General features: G+C 42.5%; 1 long non-coding RNA gene across 2 annotated transcripts in view; it reads right to left on the bottom strand.

Moving 5' to 3' along the window:
* The window catches only part of LOC142492132 (uncharacterized), a 60,495-nt gene that overhangs the window by 10,090 nt on the left and 26,919 nt on the right, over positions 1-23,486 (bottom strand). For both annotated transcript variants that reach the window (XR_012800765.1, XR_012800766.1), the window contains exon 3: positions 2,308-2,444. This is a non-coding gene — a long non-coding RNA (uncharacterized LOC142492132). The remainder of the gene's footprint in view (positions 1-2,307; positions 2,445-23,486) is intronic.

Genomic DNA, 23,486 nt, shown 5'->3' with positions numbered 1-23,486 from the left:
GGGGCATGGAGTGGAAAGGCGGGGGGGAGGGGCGTCGAAGGGAGGGGGGGGGGGGCGCCAAGGGGAGTAGAAGGGTGGGGAGGGCAAAGGGCAGGGGGGCAAAGGGCAGGGGGGCAAAGGGCAGGGAGGGGCAAAGGGCAGGGAGGGGCGGGGGGGGCAAAGGGCAGGAAGGGGCGGGGGGGGGGGCAAAGGGCAGGGAGGAGCGGGGGGGCAAAGGGCAGGGAGGGGGGCAGGGCAAAGCGCAGGCAGGCAGGGAGGGGCAAAGGGCAGGGAGGGGCAGGGGCAAAGGGGCAAAGGTCAGGGAGGAGCGGGGCAAAGGGCAGGGAGGGGCAAAGGGCTGGGGGGGCAAGGGGCAAAGGGCTGGGCGGGCAGGTGGAGGGTGGCAGAGGACAAAGGGCAGGGGGAGGGAAGGGGGCAAAGGGCAGGGGGCAAAGGGCTGGGGGGGCAGGTGGAGGGTGGCAGGGGACAAACGGCAGGGGGAGGGAGGGCAGGGGGCAAAGGCCAGGGGGAGGGAGGGCAGGGGGCAAATGGCAGGGGAGGGTAGGGGGCAAAGGGCAGGGGGAAAGGGCAGGGGGAGGGAGGGCAGTGGGAAAAGGGCAGGGGGCAAGGGGCAGGTGGGCAGGGAGGGCAGGGAGGGTAGGGGGGGCAAAAGGCAGGGGGAGACAGGGACGCGCTTAATATCCCATTCCCCTGCGTTTACTCACCTTGCACACGGCCGCGCTCCTGTTCGTCCAGGTACCGGCCGCCCTCCTCCTCCACCTCGGGCTCCTCAGCGGAGAGGCTGAGACGCTCCGGTGAGGAGGTGCTGCGCCTTTCGCGGGGAGAGGCGGAGACAGCCGGAGGAGCGGCCTCTGGGACGGGGAGCGGCCTGTGTGAAAGGAGAGCCGCAGAGAGCGTGCTCTGTGTGTGTGTGGGTGGGGGGATAAGCAGGGGGGGGTGAGCGGGGGTGGTGAGCGGGGGGGAGAGCGGGCGGGGGGGGAGAGCGGGGGTGAGCGTGTGGGGGCTGAGGGAGAGCGTCGGGTGAGGGAGTGGCCTATGGGTGGTGAGAGCCGTGGGGAGCGCTCTCGGGGATGGTCAGCTGGGGGAGCGGCCTATGTGAGGGGAGAGCCGCAGAGAGCGTGGGGGAGGGGGGGGTGGTGTGTGTGTGTCTCTCTCCATCCCTCCTTTGGCCCGTCACTCCGCCCCAGGCCAATGAGAGGTGTGCGGGGGCGGGCGGGCCAAGGGAGCAAACTCATTGGCCTGGCCCAAGGTCCAATGGGATTGCCGCTGGGGACACAGGGAGGGACACATGGAGACACATACAGACACAGAAACATATGACGCTTTCACAAATATATAGTAAGATAGGTTTTGTCAATTGGATACGCCTGTCTTTTGTTGTATACATTTGCCACGCTCAGTAGCACTCCTTTTGACATAAATAAAAAATAAAAACATTACTTCATTTTTTTTATTTATCTCTGAAAGAAATGTTTGCACTTTGCAGAGTATTTACATTTTGCTACAATAGGTGTGTGTTAAGTGCATACTTTTTTCTTTTAATAAACAGGGACCGTAGGCCCTGGCAGATACATATTTTAAAAATTGAACTTGATGGACATGTCTTTTTTCAACCTCATCTAAGATCCTACTATGTAACTATGGTCTTAATACTATGCACATAATTCCCCCCTCTCCCCTTAAAACCCCCCACAATATTAAGATAGTAAATTGTTAGAACAATATGATGAACTGCTCTCTCCAGAAGTGTAGGGTCTGAACTGCAAGAAGCTGACAGACCAAAAAGTGTGTGGGGCTAGCTATATACAGGCATGCCCACATATTCCACTAAATCAGACTGGTTGAAAAGGACCACAATTAAATGTTGTAAGAGTCCTAGGACTCTACTGTTTGCAAAAAAAATAATAATATCTATATCTATGTATACACGCATACACATAGGGAATTACTATTCCCACCGCTGCCACAAAACACATCATTATGCAATAAGTGTCTAATATTTGTGGGCAATGTGCATATCTGACAAATACTTTTGTTTATCTGGTCACAAGGACAAGATGAGTTAATAACTATACGATGTATCAAGAATTACATACTAGCTTGAGTGGCACCAGTAGTACAGTACCTTTGAAAACCCAGTGTGTTGTCCTTCAGTGTTTTTCTTTCTCCGGTTAGCGTAACCTGAAGTGTGCCATCCCAGGTTGCACCATTGTGCTTCCCCAAATAAGTGTTGTTCACTCGTGGTGAGCCGTTTAATCCAGTGAAGGGATAACTACTGGATTATTTTTTCCCATTTGATTAACCTACCTTTCCCCTTTTTTGTTTATCCTTTTTCATCACTCTCCTCTCTTGGTCTTTTTGTCTCCCCCTTCTTTAATTGTCCTCATGAAAAGGTTGCACGGGATCAATGTGTACACAAGTTCACATGAGAATCTCATCAGGGTCTGCAAACAAAAATACAGGTCACATGGGGAAATCATATATGATGCAATTTGTTCTCATTCAGTTTATGCCTAGAAGGCTAATCTTCTTTAATGTCAAAGCTATAGTATCCCCAACTTTCATTGATAGATAATCTCTCTCTATCTAGCTATCTCTGATTTGTATTGTCTATCTATCTATCTATCTATAGCTAATGCAAAAACAAACAAACAAAACAAAAAAAAGGGTGGCGATACTTACATCTATGGCTTGTCCCTTTCATATGACTAAAGTTAAAAAAAAAAAAAAAAAAAAAAGACCAAGCCGGCAGAATCTTACTAATTTCTGGTAAACATTGAGCACTATTTAACATATATGCACAAAATAAGGATAAGGGACAATATTTTTAACAACCTATTTTCATTTACAGGCAAACATCCTGATTCCAGGCCAATCCTTTCCACCCGTAGTTATCTGATACCATTAAAGGAAGAAAACATTCAAAATCCAGTGTATTATATATACAGTATATATATTGCCTATGAGGTTCGTATATATATTATATATTGCCTATGAGGTTCGCAAGATCCTAATTTGCCAGGTCTACTCAAATAAAAGGGAATTTGGGAAGCTATGTAGCTCTTTATTCCAACAGAATAAGAGATTCATGCTAGGAAATTCGGCTACTCTACGGATCTTCACAGCGGAGAGAGCTAACATTTTTACTGATGCAGGAAAAGCAGGAAAATACATCACAACTTATCTCAAAGAGATTGAATCAGGAAAACTTCTGGAGAAATTACAACTGACCATAAGGAAATAAACATGGTGTTTCAAGATCTCTACCAAAAATTATATAGTACGAGTAATAAAGAAGAAATTTCCCAAAATAATTTCCTGGCAAAAATTAAGCCCAAAGTTTTCTAGGGAAAAGGAGCAATGCTAAACGCACCAGTCACGGATGAGGAAATAGAGAATACAATAAAAACCATTAAAAATGGGAAGGCCCCAGGGCCAGATGGATTTACAGGAGCATTTTATAAAAATAAACATTTAGAGATCAGACCACTGAAAGAAATGTTCAATGAGATGTTAGAAAAGGAGCAATATATGGAAATGGGTAAAACTGCTTTTATTAAAATAATTCATAAAGAGCGAAGAGACCCAATAGCCCCAGCGTTTTAAAGGCCAATTTCCATACTAAAATCAAGATGAAAAAATATCTAAAATATTGGCTGAGAGACTCTCAAACGTATTGCGGAAACTAATATACCCAGGCCAGACCGGTTTTGTAAAAGGCTGAGACTCTATGTCAAAAACATAAGGAAGGTGTGGACAGCCATTCATTGGACGAAATCCAATTTTCAAGATAAGAATAATATAATCATCTCTGTGGATGCCGAAAAGGCTTTCAATAATGTTGGATGGGAGTACCTATTAAATATTCTACAAAAAATGGGAATCGCAAGGACCTTTTTTGGAGCCATTAGAGCATGTACAAAGCCCCCAAAGCAAAAATAATGGGGGCAGGATTACAGCCAGATGAGATCAGTTTATTCAGAGGCACAAGACAAGGTTGCCCATTATCGCCTTTGCGGTTTAATATTGCGATTGAGCCCCATGCCGAATATTTCAGGAAAATGGAGTTTAAATGTATCAAAAATCGGAGGAAAATAAACTAAAATAGCCTTGTTTGCAGATGACCTTTTGATGATGGTGGCAAACCCTGAGGTTGCGATACAAAAGATTTACTAGACTTTTGGGGAACTTGGGACATTTTCGGGATTTAAAGTAAATGCATCCAAAACAGAAATAATACTATTGACAAGCAGAAAAAAGAGGGAGTGGGGAGCCGAGTGCCCACTCAAGATCACCACAAAGCCACTTAAATACTTGGGAGTACATATTGACCCAGAACTAAACCAGCTGTACAGAAATAATTTTAGCACAATTGTTTCCAAGGTGACGAGAGTTAGAAAATTGTCAAAACCTTCCTCTAAACCTTGCAGGCAGATTATCTTTTCCATACTGATATACCCCGTGCAGATGCTGCCGATATTACTGAAGCATTCTGATATTAAAATACTGAATAAGGCAATTAGAAAATATATTTTGAAAAAGGCAGAATAAGAATTGCTCTGAAAAAGCCACCGTTAAAGGAAATAGGTGGATTAAACCTACCAGATTTAAGGAAATATAATCTGGCCTGTATAGCGAGACAAGAGACTGGATTATGGGGTATAACAATACTCTTGTATGGAACTAGAGGAACAGACGGTGTCCCCTTGGAGTCGGAAGGGGGTGCTACATCAAACCTGGTTGGAAGTACCTACAGTATAGCGGTCAAAGATAACACCTTGAGTGGGTCGTTTAGAAAATACTCAGGAGACAGTTTTGAGTCTCCTACACATGCTCAAAATGTATTTCCATTCAAGGAGGAGAAAGAGAGAAAGAAAGAGAGAAAGAGAGAAAGAAAGGAGAGAAAGAAAGAAAGATTTGTTTGAAAGATCCGACAGACCTAATTACACTATATCTGAGCAATATAATTAGATCAGAGAGAAAAAAACTACGATAGAGAATTAAAGACAATGCTTGCTACAGTAGGTGGATTAGGGACTTCTCAGAAATAGAGGGAATTTACACAAAACTGGAAGGTATGAATTTTATCAGAAAAATAGTCTTAGGAATGGAGGTAGATGCAATACAAGATTATGCATAGGGCCTATTATGATTTTGCTAATGAATATAAAGAGATAGAGACATCTATAAACAAGTGCCCGAAATGCTTCCAGGAGAGGGCTGATTTGAAACACTGTCTTTGGGATTGTGGGGCCCTCTGTGATTTCTGGGAACGAGTTCTGCAATTTATACATGACATAACTGGGGTAACTACAGTAAAAGAGTCTATGTCTCTGATATTTGGAAATATGGAGAGGTCAATCAGGGTAAGAATATTCCAAGGGTAGCAGAAATAATTTTTCTTTTCAGCCAGATAATCTGTCAAGTGGATTAAACCTGAACCCTCCAGTTAAGACACTTAAGGATTACCGGACAAGATTAATATAACTAGACAAAATGGAGGCAGGGACAAATAAAGAGCTGAAAACGGAGAAATTCTTAAAAAATGGGAATAGTTTGACACATCAAAACAAGCATTTGAACACATATCTTGGAGCCTCTTGAGGCAATTAGCAGAAGGACACAGATAAGAGTAAGGTTAAACAATTCAGCAACATGTAACGGATTGTGCAAGGCAGAAAAAAAACTCCAGAATTTTAGCTGGTATGTGAGGATGTTGGATAATGTCCATTACCGGGGATTAGGTGGGAGGTAAAATTGTAGAAGTGATAAACCTCTTGTGGCGCTAAGGTAAGGGGTGGCCTATAGGAAAAGGTAAGGTCATGGATAAAATCCTCTTCTTTTGAATGATGACCTCAAGAGAGGGAAGACAAAACATACAATACACTGCAATAGTGCATTACCCAAGGATTATATATGGTAAATGAACAGAGCAATTTATTATAACAACAATGAAAAAAATAAAATGGCATACATAAGTATATCAAGTATAAAACATTTCGGTGCGGCTGCACCTGCATGAATAAAACTTGCTCCGCCGTGAGAAAAATTGGAATCCTACTCACCAGAGGTGGCTAGGACATGCGCATTTGGTTTTTGCTTTCTTTAGCTGGTTGACATCGTTCGTCGTGGGGTGAAGTACATCAGCAACTCGAGGAGATCCGCCTTCCGTGCTTGGAGTCAGCTGCTGCCAGAGTCTCATCGATCGGCTCCTCTGCTGACGTCACCTCCGGTATCTTGCTGCTACGGTGTCCCTGCTGTACCAAAAACGTCCAACGCGTTTCGAAACTCCTAATTGTGGGTTTCTTCGTCAGGGATACTCGTCAGTATCCCTGACGAAGAAACCCACAATTAGAAGTTTCGAAACGCGTTGGACGTTTTTGGTACAGCAGGGACACCGTAGCAGCAAGATACCGGAGGTGACGTCAGCAGAGGAGCCGATCGATGAGACTCTGGCAGCAGCTGACTCCAAGCACGGAAGGCGGATCTCCTCGAGTTGCTGATGTACTTCACCCCACGACGAACGATGTCAACCAGCTAAAGAAAGCAAAAACCAAATGCGCATGTCCTAGCCACCTCTGGTGAGTAGGATTCCAATTTTTCTCACGGCGGAGCAAGTTTTATTCATGCAGGTGCAGCCGCACCGAAATGTTTTATACTTGATATACTTATGTATGCCATTTTATTTTTTTCATTGTTGTTATAATAAATTGCTCTGTTCATTTACCATATATAGTCCATGGGTAATGCACTATTGCAGTGTTTTGTATGTTTTGTCTTCCCTCTCTTGAGGTCATCATTCAAAAGAAGAGGATTTTATCCATGACCTTACCTATTCCTATAGGCCACCCCTTACCTTAGCGCCACAAGAGGTTTATCACTTCTACATCCATTCCTGGTTGTGAGATAACCAGAGAAACTTTTTGGGCAGCTCCAGGACTCTTTTTTGGACTCCAAATCACAGGTTTATTCACGGTCACATGTTCATTTATTTATTTATATTTGTATATTAATTTAAGTTGTCACGCGAGCGCTATTTGCACTTATATTTTCACTTGTTCTGGGAGGTAAAATTGGACTGAAAATTAGCCAATTCAATTTTGTACCATATATGGAAAATGTATGCTGATATATAATTTGTTTTCTTGTAATAATGCATCTTCTTTTTATTGGGGATGTTCCATGTTAACTATGTAATATGTTTGAAAATTTTAATAAAAAGATCAATGAGAACGAAAAATAAATATCTTTGCCTTATATCACAATTTTCTTCAGGCCATCGCCTCTCTACCAAGTACCCACAGCTAGAGTTCGCTACATGAATATGGCAACTGAGACAATATATAGTAAAAATGGTGCACACCGAGATGCCCTCTTTCTCTACACCTCTTTGTACTAGTGATTCAACCACTGGCAGCCCATATCAGGCTAAATAGTGCCATAAAAGGGATTCAGATTCAAGAGACAGCGTCACTATTTGCAGACGACATCCTACTCACCATCACCAAACTGTTAACCTCATAACCAAACCTATTAAGTGTACTTAATATTTAACACTTCAGATTTATCATTATTTATTTATTTGAAATCCTGATAGATTCTGAAAAAATTATTATCCCTCAGGCCCATGTAAAAATTCTCTAAATTGTATCTTTAAGTGGAAAGCTAAAGCCCTTAAATACCTTGGAGTGTTTTCAACTACTTCCCCAGACACTGCATATTGTATGCTGCAGACTTTCCAGTATTAAGATCCCGAAAACAGACCTGGATGAGTGGTGCAGGTACCAAGCATCATGGATTGGCAGAGTTAACGCAAGAAGAATGATTTACCAAAGATTTTGTACCTGTTCGATAACCTTCCTCTCCCTATAAAAATGTACGATATACAAGACTTCGTAAGCAAATTTCTCATTTAATTTGCACTAAAAAGCCAATAGTAAAATAAGTGAACTACTATATTACCCCAAAAGCAGCCATAGGTTTCAAAACAGCTGGCATGGGCAATGCATTTTCTTGCGAGTATAACCAGAAGCGCGTCAAATCTTTACATTGGATCTTATGCTTTTACCCCTACGATTATGTCCAGCTTAGCATCGGTTGGCCATTGAAGCAATGAAGAAACAAGTATTGTTTATTTGGTCAACACTGCTGCCTCAATTTTATTAAGCCATATTGCAGCAGAACCACGGTCATGTAAACACAAAAACAGAACAGCGTTTATCAGCAGTTAAACACATAGTTTACCCTCCGTCCATTCCCCTCTGTGTGAGCCTGTGTGTGGTGTGTGCTGTGTGCCCCTGTGCCCACCCCCCTGCCGGCAATCTCCCCGCCTCATTGGCTCCATGCCACACCACGTGACGCGTCGCCGCTTGGGGGTACAATCCTATTGTAGCCCCTGCTGGCTGACGCGTCACAGCGTGTAGTGAGCCTTGCAGTAAGGAGGGACTGGGACCGGCTCGGGACAATATCAGCAGATGGTGAGTAGCGCGCACCGTCGAATGCAGCGGGACTCGGGCCTTAATGTTGCCATGGTTTAAATAGCCAAGGCAGAAAGACTTGCATGTAGTTGCTCACTTATCTCAACTTGACAGAGTTGGTAGCAACTGCACCACACAAGAACTGAAAAAGGTAATATTTCTCACAGGAGAGGTCACGTAAATTGTGCAATATAATATAACAGAAATTGTGCAATATACTATAACAGATCTATGCTGCACACCATAAAAATCACATTTCATACTGTTACCGGTGCTCCTGGCTCAGTGAATACCTGTCTGTAATCCAGTCAGTAGAAGAAGGTGAATCAGGGCACTACGGATTTTCCAAAACTAATTTATTTAGCCAAATTTGTCGACGTTTCGGCCGATGCAACTGCCAGTTATACTTCAAAAAGGCCGTTGCATTGGCCGAAACGTCGAAAAAATGGGCTCAATAAATTACTTTTGGAAAATCCGTAGTGCCCCGATTCACCTTGTACATAAATTGTGCAGCCACATACAGTAGCATACTATAGTGCATTTTTCTGTGCTTCTTAGCAGAAGGGCAATAAAGGGAGTAGTTACAGGAATTCCTTTGATAAACACACCAAATATAGACAAAAATAGAAACCGTTGCTTGGGACTAAGAAGGAACCATTATTAAATGTTTCCTTTACATTTAATTGCAAAAGCACAATTTCAAGGTAAAAATACATACAAAATATGCTTACATTTGTTGCAGGAACGCAGGCAGAAGTAGCTACGAAACCAGTATCATGTGCTTGGCTACCTCTAAATAAGTGTCAGAGCGAGTTCAACTATAGAATTGGAACTGTGGTGTTCTACTCTACTGAATTTATTCAAAACTGTAGATCTTTTCTGCAGATATCATAAATACTAAATCAGAAAATAAATATTATATTCTCCCACTGCTTATGCAAGTACATGTGTAATTGAGAAAAGGGTAGCACGGCGATACCAAAAAAATGCAGGGAGGGCACAAAGCAAATATTAAAAAGTGATACTTATTCTTATATCCAACAAATGTTCTTATTTTAATTTATTTGTACTACAGACTGGTTCAAACATTAATTTGTGATCAACAGAGAGCTGGCACATGAAGAGAATTCAGTAGCATGGTACAACATAGGTACAGATGTAGTAACATTTACTGCGTCCGTAGCCACTGACCGACGGGCTGAAATCTGCAGCAGTCTGCGGCACCCGAAAGCAGTATATTTTGCGGCCTGGGAGGATTAAAGTAGTGTTAATCGTCCAGGGCCAGAGAATCTGTAATAGCTTCTCTCTGGGACTCCTCTGCTCAGCTGTCTCTGATCTCCCGGAGCAGCTGCTACAGCAATCAAATGTTTTATTATGGTTATTTCTACATACTGTATTGAATCAGGGGGTCTGGGGAGGCGAACCCCATTAATTTCAACTCTGGGGACCTCCTGCTTCTGGAGATATAAGGCGTGACGGTAACTGCTCCAGCTAGGGGGTAAAGCTAATGCATCACGTGGGCCAAGCCGGAGCGGCTCCCAGCAGCCACTACAGAGGTCTATATCTCCAGATGCAGGGGGTTCCCAGATTTGAAATTAATGGGGGATCACCTCCAGAGACACCCTGCTTCAATATAGTACATAAAAATAATGAAACGTTTGATCACTGCAAGAGCTGCTCAGGGTGACACAGAGAGAGCTCCTCTCTGGGACTCCTCTGCGTAGCTATTAGACACGTGGCTCGCCCGGTAGGATTAACTCGCTGATGGCCCCATTCAGAAGCAGGGAGACGCGCTGAGTTAATCACCCACTTTCATGGTCGTGGCCCTGCCACGCTCTGAGGCCGCAGCCCTGCGTGCCCACAGAAGCAGTAAACCCTGCTACATCTGTAGTTTGAGAGGAGAATTAGGAAGTCCAGTTAGAGTTAAAGAAATGTAATATATTATTGCTACCGAAAAACCCATAAACTTCTACTTGAAGGATGCTTCAGGAGATGCAATTGTTAGCATGGGGCAAAAATGCAGCATTGGGGTTTCTGTTCTCCAAGCCATTGGTTTGAGGTGTGTAAACCTAAGCATTTGGGGAGGGACGCGTCACACAACATTCTTCTTATGTATTTCACAGGAGTACTCACAAGAGCATTTTCTATACAGGAAAAATGTGGAATGATGCCAAAAGACGCACCCTTCTGCCACTTGGAAGAAATTCCTTAGATAAAGCTTTTGTTGTTAAAACATGCTCTAAGGTAAAGTAAACGCTACAACCCCATTTGGTAAAAGTTGGGTTATAGGCCCCTTTTTAAAAAAAAAATTTAAAACACAAAAACGAGCTATAATAAGATAATATTGCCACATTACAACTGCTCAATAAGGTCTAGTCACCAAATTAGAGGATCTCAAACTTTGCAATACTGCGGTCCACTTCAATGTTAATAATTATTTGGAGAACCATCATACTTAAAAACAGCACAGTTTATCATATGTTTAATTTACATACACTGAATGTTTCAGATCTATGTAAAAATACTGGATCTACATTGAAAAATAATCCTTTATTGATATGGAAAATCTACAAACTGCAGGAGAGAGCTGTGTCAAGTGATTTTTTAAAGGCTTTAGTCTTTGGCGCCAAAGGTGGTTAACGGACCACTTTGGGGAACAATGCACAAATAATCTTGTAAAATTCCTAGTGATTGTCTTAACAAATAGCAACAACAGTAAATACAAATCATTCATAATAAAATTGTACTAGTTATAAAAGAGGCAATACTCTTGCTTCTCAGATGTACAGGTCAAGCTACTTGTTTCCAGAAGGGACTGGTGCAAGGAAGCTTGGTTCTTAAGAAGCCAGCACCCAGCACTTGCTACTGACATCATGGCTCATACCAGACAATGATTTAACAAAAGATCTGTAGATCCAAGATCACAGCTGCAGAGACAATCATATGTAAACAATATGAAAGTAAATATAGTTCAACAGGCAATGTAAAGGATCATTCTAACAGCCCAGCAGAGAGGTACTAGAAACGACCACGGGACACACTGCTCTTCCTGGAGCTCCATGTTATTTTATGAATTGTAAGTTTTGGAAGCTACTTGTGATCGTTGAATATATTTTTTAGAATACTTAACCCTGGTGCACTTTACCTTTCTGTTCTTCGTGTGCGTCTATATCATCTTCAGTCCTGGTCGATCCACTGCTGCATGAGGCCTTCCCAATGATCTTCCTCATATTGCGGTCACATGCATTTATTCTCCATGTTGCCAAAACAAATTTACCGATTTCATCCTCCCGTCTGATTTTTGGTCGTTGTCTTGGTCTTTTAATCTCTTGGAATCCAGTCGAGTACCATCTTTGTCCAACAATGGATGATTATACAAATATACACGTCAAAAAACTGACACCCGTGAACATTTGAGTTGACCATATTACGGTTGATTTACATGACCGTAAATACGTCGCTCATCCAAAGTGAAGCAAAATCTAATTGTTTGTTTTCACTCGTATCAGAGCTCCTCTCACATTACTTCACCATTAATACAGATACACACACTTTTCACTGTCGCAATTGTGCTTCTGCTTAGGATGGCATTTGGATGGATTGGAAAGTAAAGCATAAAAAAAAAGCCTCATGTTAACTTGAAATAGCATGACTCACGTTTAATCTGTCTTACCTAAAGGCGGCGTCCCTCCTGACTGACATATTGGTTGGGAGAAAGAATACATTTTTCATCCTTATTTAAAAATATGTTTCCATAATTTGGCAAAAATCCAACTACAAAACCAAACAGAGTTTGGAGTAGAACCAAATCACACAGAACTCCAAAACCACACCCAAAACAATAATAAAATAAAAAAACAACTATATTGAAACCCCACAAAAAAAGATGTATTCTATATTTCATGATTAGCTCATGTTGATCCACTTCTCGATGATGGTCTCCCAATAATCTTCCAGTACTGCAGTTGCAAACCTCTTCTCAATGTTGCTCCAACAAATGTTCTGATTTCATCCAACCATCTAAGGCAGGCCTGCACAACTTGTAAAGTGAGAAGGACCAAAATGCTCCAAGGAAAACAGATTTGGGCCGCACGGGTAAAACAGCATTTATTATAAAAAAATTATACATTTCTTTTTTTAAAAGCCTGTCACGGAAGATCAGCATTTGTAACACCTTTATACCTTCTTGGATCAATCCACTAGGCAGGACAACATTGTTGAATAAAATGGTGTTTATTTGGTGAGACCGCAGACATACTAAAAAATGCACAAATCATATCATCTCCGCCCAGCACCCTTCATCTCTCTCTTCTTCTCTCCTCTCCCGGTCCATGTGGTGGTCATCTATCGCCCACCTTCCTCTACTTATCCCCCTTCTGCCTTTCTCTCTCACTTTGAATCCTGGCTCTCTTTCTTTCTCTCATCAGACTCCAATGTTCTTCTCCTTGGGGACTTCAATTGCCACATTGATGACCCCTCTCTCCCTTGGGCTTCCCGCTTTCTTTCTCTAATCTCTTCTTTTGGCCTTCAACAGTGGACTGAAGCCAGCACCCACAAGGATGGACACTACCTAGACCTGGTTTTCACTAAAAACTTCTCTCTCTCCGATTTCTCCATTTCCTCTCTCTGACCATCACCTCATCTCATTTTCGCTCTCTCGCTTCTCTCCATCTCCATCTCGCCCTCGTTTTTGCAGAAACCTGCGCTCTATTAACCTACAAGCTCTTGATTCCACTTTACGCTCCTCCCTCTCCTCTCTCAGTTCTGCTTCAGACCCTGACAACCTGGTCAGGAACTACAACTCTGCCTTATCTTCCTCTCTTGATCTTCATGTCCCGCTTTCTCTCTGCCGTCCTCGCCCTTCTAACCCCAGACCCTAGCTAAACTCCCACACACGCATGCTGCGTTCCTCCACTCGTTCCTCTGAACGCCTCTGGAGGAAATCTCATACGCTTGCAGACTTCATTCACTACAAATTTATGCTATCCTGTTTCAACTCTGCCCTCTCTCAGGCTAAACAAACCTACTTTTCATCACTAATCAACACACAAGTCTAACCCACGCCATCTCTTTTCTGTCTTTGACTCTCTACTCAGACCACCCTCAGCTGCCTCCTCTTCTTCCTCCATCTCACCTCAGGACTTTGCTGACTTTTTAAAGGAAAAGGTGGAATCCATACGGCAGAACATCCCATCTGTTGCCTCCTCCCATCCCACAATGCTTCCCAACTCGCCTCCTGCCTTTCTTGACTCTTTTTCCGCAATCTCGGAGGAGGATGTGTCACTGCTGATCTCGTCTTCTCCCTCTACCACTTGCCCTCTTGATCCCATTCCCTCCCATCTCCTAAAACCTCTTGCTCCTTCTATAATCCCTATGCTCACACAGATCTTTAACTCTTCCCTCTACTCTGGTACCTTTCCATCCTCCTTCAAGCATGCAACCGTTATACCATTACTCAAAAACAGCAAGCTTGACCCTGCCTTTTGCCTCCAAACTCCTTGAACGTCTTGTATTCTCTCGATTGCTACACTTTCTCAACACCTATTCTCTCCTAGACCCTCTACAATCTGGCTTCCGCACTGCTCACTCTACTGAAACAGCCCTCACTAAAATAACTGACGACCTCCATGCTGCCAAAGACAGAGGTCATTACACTCTGCTCATATTACTCGACCTCTCTGCAGCATTCGACACCGTGGACCACCCTCTTCTCCTTCACATTCTCCATACTCTTGGTATTCGGAATAAAGCTTTATCCTGGATCTCCTCTTACCTCTCCCATCGTACTTTCAGTGTCTCTTTTGCTAACACCTCCTCCTCCTCTATTGATCTTTCTGTGGGGGTACCCCAGGGCTCTGTCCTGGGACCCCTTCTCTTTTCTCTTTACACACTCTCTCTAGGTGAACTAATCACATCTTTTGGGTTTAAACATCACCTCTATGCTGACGACACACAAATTTACCTTTCAACCCCTGACCTTACACCTGCTATACAGACCAAAGTTTCTGAATGCCTCTCTGGAATATCATCCTGGATGGCCATCCGCTGACTGAAATTTAACATGGCAAAAACAGAGCTCCTTATACTTCCTCCCAAACCTGGCCCTACTACCTCGTTCCACATTGCTTTTGGAAATACGATCATTCACCCAGTAGCCCAAGCACGCTGCCTAGGGGTTACACTTGATTCCTCTCTCTCATTCTCCTCTCATATTCAAAACGTTTCTAAAACTTGTCGCTTTTTCCTCCACAATATCACAAAGATACACCCTTTCCTCTGTTACTCAACTGCTAAAACTGACTCAGGCCCTCATTCTCTCACGTCTCGATTACTGCAACCTCCTGCTGTCCGGCCTTCCTGCCTCTCACCTGTCACCCCTACAATCTATCCTAAATGCTGCTGCCAGAATCACTCTACTCTTTCCTAAATCTGTCTCCGCATCTCCCCTCCTGAAATCCCTCTCCTGGCTTCCGATTAAATCCCGTATCTCACACTCAATTCTCCTGCTCACTTTTAAAGCTTTACATTCTTCTGCCCCTCCTTATATCTCAGCCCTAATTTCTCGCTATGCACCATCCCGACTCTTGCGTTCTTCTCAAGGATGTCTTCTTTCTACCCCCTTTGTATCTAAAGCTCTCTCCCGTCTTAAACCTTTCTCACTTTCTGCCCCACACCTCTGAAATGCCCTTCCCCTCAATACCCCACTAGCCCCCTCGCTATCCACCTTTAAGACTCACCTTAAGACACATCTGCTTAAAGAAGCATATGAATAGCACTGGATAATCATGGACACATGATACATAAAGCTTGGCCCCCTGCAGACGCACTTACTAGAATTCCCTCCTACTGTCTCTGAACGTTCTCCCTACCTACCAATTAGATTGTAAGCTCCTCGGAGCAGGGACTCCTTCCTTAATGTTACTTTTACAGTATGTCTGTAGCACTTATTCCCATGATCTGTTATTTATATTATTTATATGATATGTATTACTACTGTGAAGCGCTATGTACATTTATGGCGCTATATAAATAAAGACATACAATACAATCTCCCCCCAGCACCCTTCAGCTCTCCCCCAGCACCCTTCAGCAGCCCAACCCCCATTGCTACCTGATCGTGGCGGCGGCCCTCAGCCAGGAGGAATGGGGGGGGGGGGGCGCATCTCGGCAGCGTGTCAACTTCTGGTACTGGAGCGGGCTGGGGGGCAGGGAGCAGCGTGTCAGCACGTCATACCTGACTGGAGCGGCTAAGGGGGGGGGCGTCAGCCTTGTGCTGGGGAGCGTGTCACACAGCTGGAGCGCGCTCATTCCCTAAAAGGGGAGGGTGGTTGAGGTGGTCGTCGCAGGCCGCACAGGGAGTCCAGTTGTGCAGGCCTGATCTAAGGTGTTCCAGGTGAAAGCAAAAGCGCTGCGCTGTAGACTCTCAAACATCGAAGGCAAGAGAAACAGAAAAAAAAAAAAAAAGAAGTGTAATACGTTCCAGAAGTTTAATATTGGCCACGAATAAAAATACACTTACAAGTTGTGAATTCTTTTTCGGTTATCTCACGCCTCAGTACTGGCGCAAGCACTTCAGTCTGAAGCTCAGGTGGTGTGCGGTCGCATCTCCCAGCTGGGACAGCCAATTCTGGATCTCAGCTGTGATCTCGCACTGTGTTGCTGCTCACAGCCCTGAACTTGCCAGTTCTCCAATATCTGTATTACTTCTCCAGTGCAAAAGATCTTTAGCTGCCAGTCCTCAGTGTGAAACAAACATGAGACTTTCTCATGTTGGAGCTTCAGACTGAAATGCTTGTGCCAGTAACGAGGAGTCAGATAAGCAAAAAAGAATTCACAGCTTGTAAATGTATTTTTATGCGTAGCTAATGTAAAACTTTTTGTAATGTATTACACTATGCTTACTTTTTTTTTGTTCGCTCTTGTCTTCGATGTTTGAGAGTCTACAGAGTAGCGCATTTTCTTTCACCTGGAACACAAAGCTTTGTTGCCCACATTGGAGTACGATTTGAGAAGAAGCACTCCTGAGGATCACACTGTATCCTTTTAGATATTTACCTTATGGACAATAGATTGATATAAAACTATGATGGTTACTTAGAAATGTATGATTGATATAGATGATTGGTACACATGTATGTTTGTCACAAATGTATTCTATTATTGTAATATAGAACACTGATACACACGTTTATTCACATTTGTGCTACACTATTTAGTAATCGTGATTTTTTAGTAGCGCCATAGCTTATTACATTTTTTTTTTATCCTCCCATCTTATTTTTGGTCGCCGTCTTGGTCTTTTTATATCTCGTGGAATCCAGTAGAATTCTGTACCATCTCTGTCCAACGATGGTCCTTTCTTCTTGCGATATCTCAGGACTACTATCATTTTTATTTCTTCACCCTTGTGATGTGACAGACTTTAGTTTGGTTTCAAACTCATTCATTTTTTCCCCCTGGTATTGAGCCAAGTGGAGTTAGATTCTACATACCACACATCACTATACCGTCCCATCAGAGTAAGTTCAGAATACAGGCATACCCCGGTTTAAGTACACTCACTTTAAGTACACTCGCGAGTAAGTACATCTCGCTCGATAGGCAAACGGCAGCTCACGCATGCGCCAGTCAGCACGTCCTGAACAGCAATATCGGCTCCCTACCTGAACCGAAGCTGTGCGCATGCGGGGAGACTATAGAGCCTGATACAAATGCGTTATTTACATCAGTTATGCATGTATATGACGATTGCAGTACAGTACATGCATCGATAAGTGGAAAAAAGGTAGTGCTTCACTTTAAGTACATTTTCGCTTTACATACATGCTCCGGTCCCATTGCGTACGTTAATGTGGGGTATGCCTGTATGCATAAACTCAAAACACAATGTCGGCATATACACAATTCTAGATAGCGTTCTGTACCAAGCCCAGGCCAGGTTAAATTCAAGCAGCAAACGATCTTGCAAAAGCAGTTATGAACTACATTATACAGCAAATGAAAAAAATCACGTGAGCACATTCAGATATCTCAGACAGGTCTGCAACCCTGCTTTTCACCATTATCACCTAGCATACAGTGTTTCCACTGCAGCAAGGGATTATGGGAAATTACATGCAAATGAGCACACCGTTTCACATTTTGCTTATATTAAAAACTTCCTTAGGTGGGATTTTGACATCTTCACAGGAGTCCAACTATAAGTCATTCAATAGAATTCAACGCTTATTAGAGATCATAAACTAATATTTGCATCAAACTTATTATTTGAGCTACAACAGAGGTATATGTTATAAATGTTTTCTGTGCATCCATTTTGGAATATTAATCCAAAAATCAATAAAGTTTCATCTCTTGTCTCTGGATGGGTTCTGCTTCTCCTTCCTTGTTAGGGCCATTGCCACTGCTTACCAGTCAGGAAAGCAAGATTGAGCAGTGAAGGATTGTACAGCAAGCTTCTTCCTGATATAGAAAAAAATGCTGTTGCGATGGCGGTCACTGCCCTCCAAAAATTAGAACGAACCAAGCGCAATTAATCCAGATAAAAAATCATTTATTGGTCAAAAATAGACATACACAGAGTAGAAGTACCACAGGCTCAGTACCACAAGATTGGCGTAAAGCAGATGTGGTGCCTATATTTAAAAAGGGAGCTAGATCACAACCGGGGAATTACAGATCTGTACGTCGTACATCAATAGTGTAAGGAAAAAGCAGAGGTATTAAACAAATTCTTTGCCTCTGTGTTTACCAGGGAAGAATCAAGTTCAATAGTAGCGCCACAGGAGGAAGCCACAACCTCCATATTAATGACCAATTGGTTAACTGAGGAAGAAGTTCATAAGCGACTTGAAAAAATTAAAGTAAATAAGGCACCTGGCCCCGATTGCCTACATCCAAGAGTTCTCAAGGAGTTAAGCTCAGTAATAGCAAAACCATTATATTTAATATTCAAGGACTCCATTTCCACAGGCTCAGTACCACAAGATTGGCGTAAAGCAGATGTGGTGCCTATATTTAAAAAGGGAGCTAGATCACACCCGGGGAATTACAGACCTGTAAGCCTGACTTCAATAGTAGGGAAACAACTTGAAGGTTTAATACGGGATAATATTCAGGAATACCTAATGGAAAACAAAATTATTAGTAATAGTCAGCATGGATTTATGAAGGATAGATCTTGCCAAACTAACCTTATTTGTTACTTTGAGGAGGTAAGTGGGAATTTAGACCAGGGTAATGCAGTTGATGTGGTCTACTTAGATTTTGCAAAGGCTTTTGATACGGTTTCACACAAGAGGTTGGTGTACAAAATAAAGAAAATTGGACTCAGTAATAATATATGCACCTGGATTGAAAACTGGTTAAAGGACAGACAACAGAGGGTTGTCATAAATGGAACTTTTTCAGGTTGCGCTAAAGTCATGAGTGGAGTACCTCAAGGATCGGTACTGGGACCCCTGCTTTTTAACTTGTTTATTAATGACTTTGAGGTTGGGATCGAGAGCAAAGTCTCCATCTTTGCTGATGATACTAAATTGTGTAAGGTAATAGAATCAGAGCAGGATGTAATTTCTCTTCAGAAGGACTTGGAGATACTGGAAACGTGGGCAGGTAAATGGCAAATGAGGTTTAATACAGATAAATGTAAGGTTATGCATTTGGGATACAAGAATAAAAAGGCGACTTACAAATTAAATGGAGATATATTGGGGGAATCCATGATGGAGAAGGATTTAGGAGTGCTTGTAGACAGCAGGCTTAGCAATAGTGCCCAATGTCATGCAGTAGCTGCAAAGGCAAACAAGATCTTATCTTGCATCAAACGGGCAATGGATGGAAGGGAAGTAAACATAATTATGCTCCTTTACAAAGCATTAGTAAGACCACACCTTGAATATGGAGTACAATTTTGGGCACCAATCCTAAGAAAAGACATTATGGAACTAGAGAGAGTGCAGAGAAGAGCCACCAAATTAATAAAGGGGATGGACATTCTAACTTATGAGGAGAGACTAGCTAAATTAGATTTATTTACATTAGAAAAGAGGCGTCTAAGAGGGGATATGATAACTATATACAAATATATTCAGGGACAATACAAGGAGCTTTCAAAAGAACTATTCATCCCACGGGTAGTACAAAGGACTCGGGGCCATCCCTTAACGTTGGAGGAAAGGAAATTTCACCAGCAACAAAGGAAAGGGTTCTTTACAGTAAGGGCAGTTAAAATGTGGAATTCATTACCCATGGAGACTGTGATGGCAGATACAATAGATTTGTTCTAAAAAAGGTTGGACATCTTTTTAGATGGGAAAGGTATACAGGGATATACCAAATAAGTATACATGGGAAGGATGTTGATCCAGGGATTAATCCGATTGCCAATTCTTGGGAGTCAGGAAGGAATTAATTTTTCCCCTTAATGGGGTTTTTTGTTTGCCTTCCTCTGGATCAATAAGTAAGTATAGATATAGAATAAAGTATCTGTTGTCTAAATTTAGCATAGGTTGAACTTGATGGACGTACGTCTTTTTTCAACCTCATCTACTATTTAACTATGTAATAGTGGGGTAGCTACAGTACTTGAAGTTTTAATAAGGGATAATATTCAGGAATACCTAATGGAAAACAAAATTATTAGTAATAGTGAGCATGGATTTATGAAGGACAGGTCATGCCAAACTAACCTTATTAGTTTCTTTAAGGAGGGAACTAGGAATTTAGGCAAGGGTAATGCAGTTGATGTGGTCTACTAAGATTTTACAAAGGCTTTTGATACGGTTCCACACAAGAGGTTGTTGTACAAAATAAAGCAAATTGGACTCAGTAAAAATATTTGCACCTGGATTGGAAACTGGTTGAACTGGTAGGACAGTGAGGCAAGAGCCCCAATATAAGTGTGTGTGTATACAGATGCAGCCACCAGTATTAGAACTCTTGCCTGGGAAGTGTGTATGTGTGTATGTATATATATATTTGGGGGTCATGTTTTCTTGGGGGGTAGTGTATTTATTGTGTATTTGTAAATGATACTGTTTTGTACAGAAAAACAACAAAAACTAAATAAAGGGACTTATTGTGAGATGCATTTTATTCCCCCGCATATTTTGTCACATGTTAATTCTTATGCAACATCTGCCTATTACAGGGTGTGTAGTGCTGGGTACCTGCTGGTTCACAGATTTGCTTTCAACCGGTGGTATGGGGAAGACAGGACAGGCTTTTGGGGTGATGATTAGTCCTTCTCTCGGTGGTTCAGCTCCTCTATCCCCTGCAGGCTCCAGGAGTGCAGGAGGCAATCCCCACAGGAGAACACTGGGATTTGAGGCCTCCAGAGCCGGTCCTATGCTCTTCCCTCACCCCCTGATGGGATGAGGGTTATAGTCCTCACTCCCCTAAGGGAGGGGATGGAAGGTGACAGAGCCCTGCACACTTCTTCCGTGGGACCAGTCACGCTCAGGGGAGAGACAACACAATGTAGGAAGTGCAGCCCCTTAAGTACCCCTGGGGGAGGGTCCAAGGTCTGAGCCCAGGATTGGGCAGAACACAGGCCTTGTCCCAGCCCCTCCTGTCACTCAAGGGAGCTGCTCACTGCAGGGAAATACCCAGATTGGGCCTAACACTGCCTGCACCAATAACAGGATTTACATGTTAGGCAGGGCAGATTAGTAGCCAAAACCAGACATGGCTACACTTATACAGTATATGCCTATTAGTGTGTGTACAGTATGTGTTTGTGGGGGTGTACCATTCATGCATGTGTTGCAGCTCTCAGAATATTTTGGAGAACTAAATTTTTTATAAAATGTCTCTTCCTCCTTGAGAGATTGCAGACCCCTGAATTAGGGCAATCCTTGATGGAGGAGGATTTAGGAGTGCTTGTAGACAGCAGGCTTAGCAATAGTGCCCAAAGTCATGTAGTAGCTGTCAAGGCAAACAAGAACTTATCTTCCATTAAACGGGCAATGGATGGAAGGGAAGAAAATATAATTATGCCCCTTTATAAAGCATTGAATATGGAGTACAATTTTGGACACTCCTTAGAAAAGACATTATGGAACTAGAGAGTGAAGAGATGAGCCACCAGATTAATAAAGGGGATGGACAATCTGTTTTGAGAGAGGCTAGCTAAATTATACGCCTCTTTTCTAATGTAAATAAATCTAAGAGGGGATAAGATAACTATATACCTATACACAAAGGGCAGTACAAAGTACACAGGGTCATACCTTAAGGTTGGAGGAAAGGAGATTTCACCAGCATCAAAGGAAAGGGTTCTTTACAGTAAGGGAGGTTCAAATGTAGAATTCATTACCCACGGAGATTGTGATGGCAGATACAATAGATTTGTTCAAATAAAGGTTGGAAATCTTATTAGAAAGGAAAAGGTATCCATGGATATACCAAATAGGTAAACATGGGAAGGGTGTTGATCCAGGGAGTAACCTGATTGCCAATTACTGAAGTCAGGAAATTATCTCCCCCATCCATCATTGGATGATATATCACTGGGGGTTTTGTTTGCCTTTCTCTGGATCAATATACTGTAAGTATAGATATAGGATAAGGTATCTGTCGTCTAAATTTAGCACAGGTTGAACTTGATGAACGCAAGTCGATTTTCAACCTCATCTACTATGTAACTATGTAAGAATAGAACAAACACTGGTTTTTGTGATACAGTAGGTCATCTTAACAGAAGTTGGGTTACCCTATATTGAGCATGTGGGTTATGTTGGGATATAGATTAGGCATACCATGTAGCCTCCATATATTCCCTTCCCATGACTGCTAGGGGTCCCCCGGTTTATCTCCCTTATATTTGGTTCCCCATTCTCTACAAATCAACTACGTTTTCACTATTGTATATGCTGGCTATCTGAATCCCGGCTAGCTTATTTAAATCTTACACATTTATTTTTACTGTTTCTTTCCCAATCTTTTGAAATCTTTCTTTATAGTATACTTTTTCTCATGGGAGGATTTTTCATGGGAGAACAAAGTGTCTAATAGATTTTGAATTACATTTGTGCTGGGTTTTGGCATTTATATTTTTTATTTACAGCTGCAAATCTCTATGGGGTGACTCCTGTACACAGACTCGGGCTCTTCCAAAAAGAGCTGCTGTAAAGAAAGTGTTTACATTCAGTGTCATCATATTGCTTGCCCATAATATAAGTATTGTTACTGGTTTGTTGCTTGTGTACAAGAGATTTGATTGCAATATTAATACTGATAATCGCTCCAACGATCATGCAGGATTTGTGCTTGCTGTGTAAATAGGTCATGAGCCATTCCAAGAAGAGCTCCTGTATAGAAAGTGTTCTTACCCAGTATCATTTAGTTTATCTACAGTATTAGCAATGGTGTGTTAATAGTACTATCAACTCTTTTGTACATAAACACTGTTAATGACTTAGGATTGCTGAGTGTTATGCATTTTTTTATACAACGGGATTTATCATGCTCTACCCAGTTGCCAAATGCCTCGTGTACAGCGTTGCTTATTTACAGGTCATCGCGTCACGAGGTCTTAGCTTCACGCGCTGCAATGACATCAGATGCCGACTGGAACATGCGGGAAAGGGAACCACTCCCGAAGACAGCAGGTGGTTGGGGTTTGGTGATTAATTACCTTGAAGGGTTATTATAACAGGATTTCGTTGTGTTTAGGCACTGTTGGGTAATGGGTGCATAGGTCTGATAAGAGGGCTGAGTGCCGTGAAATGTTACATTTTGGATGTACCTGCTCTGAGAAAGTTTGGAAAATATAACAGGGTAAGCTGATTTTACTACAATTTGTTTCCTGTGTGCCCCCTACTTTGTGTTTGGGCATATACAGTATGGATCTAGCTTTTGAACGCCAGGATCAGCGAAGTCTGAGCACAAAGTCATAAAAGAACTTGGGAGTACTAGTGTGCAGCGTTTTGCTAAATGTTGGATTTACAGTACTTTTTAGAAGGTTCAATGCCATTTAGTACCCATCTACACATCTTCAGAACAAAT

The sequence above is a fragment of the Ascaphus truei genome, chromosome 4, assembly GCF_040206685.1.
Source record: "Ascaphus truei isolate aAscTru1 chromosome 4, aAscTru1.hap1, whole genome shotgun sequence".
Classification (NCBI taxonomy): Eukaryota; Metazoa; Chordata; class Amphibia; order Anura; family Ascaphidae; genus Ascaphus; species Ascaphus truei.
This window is presented reverse-complemented; position numbering and strand designations above follow the sequence as displayed.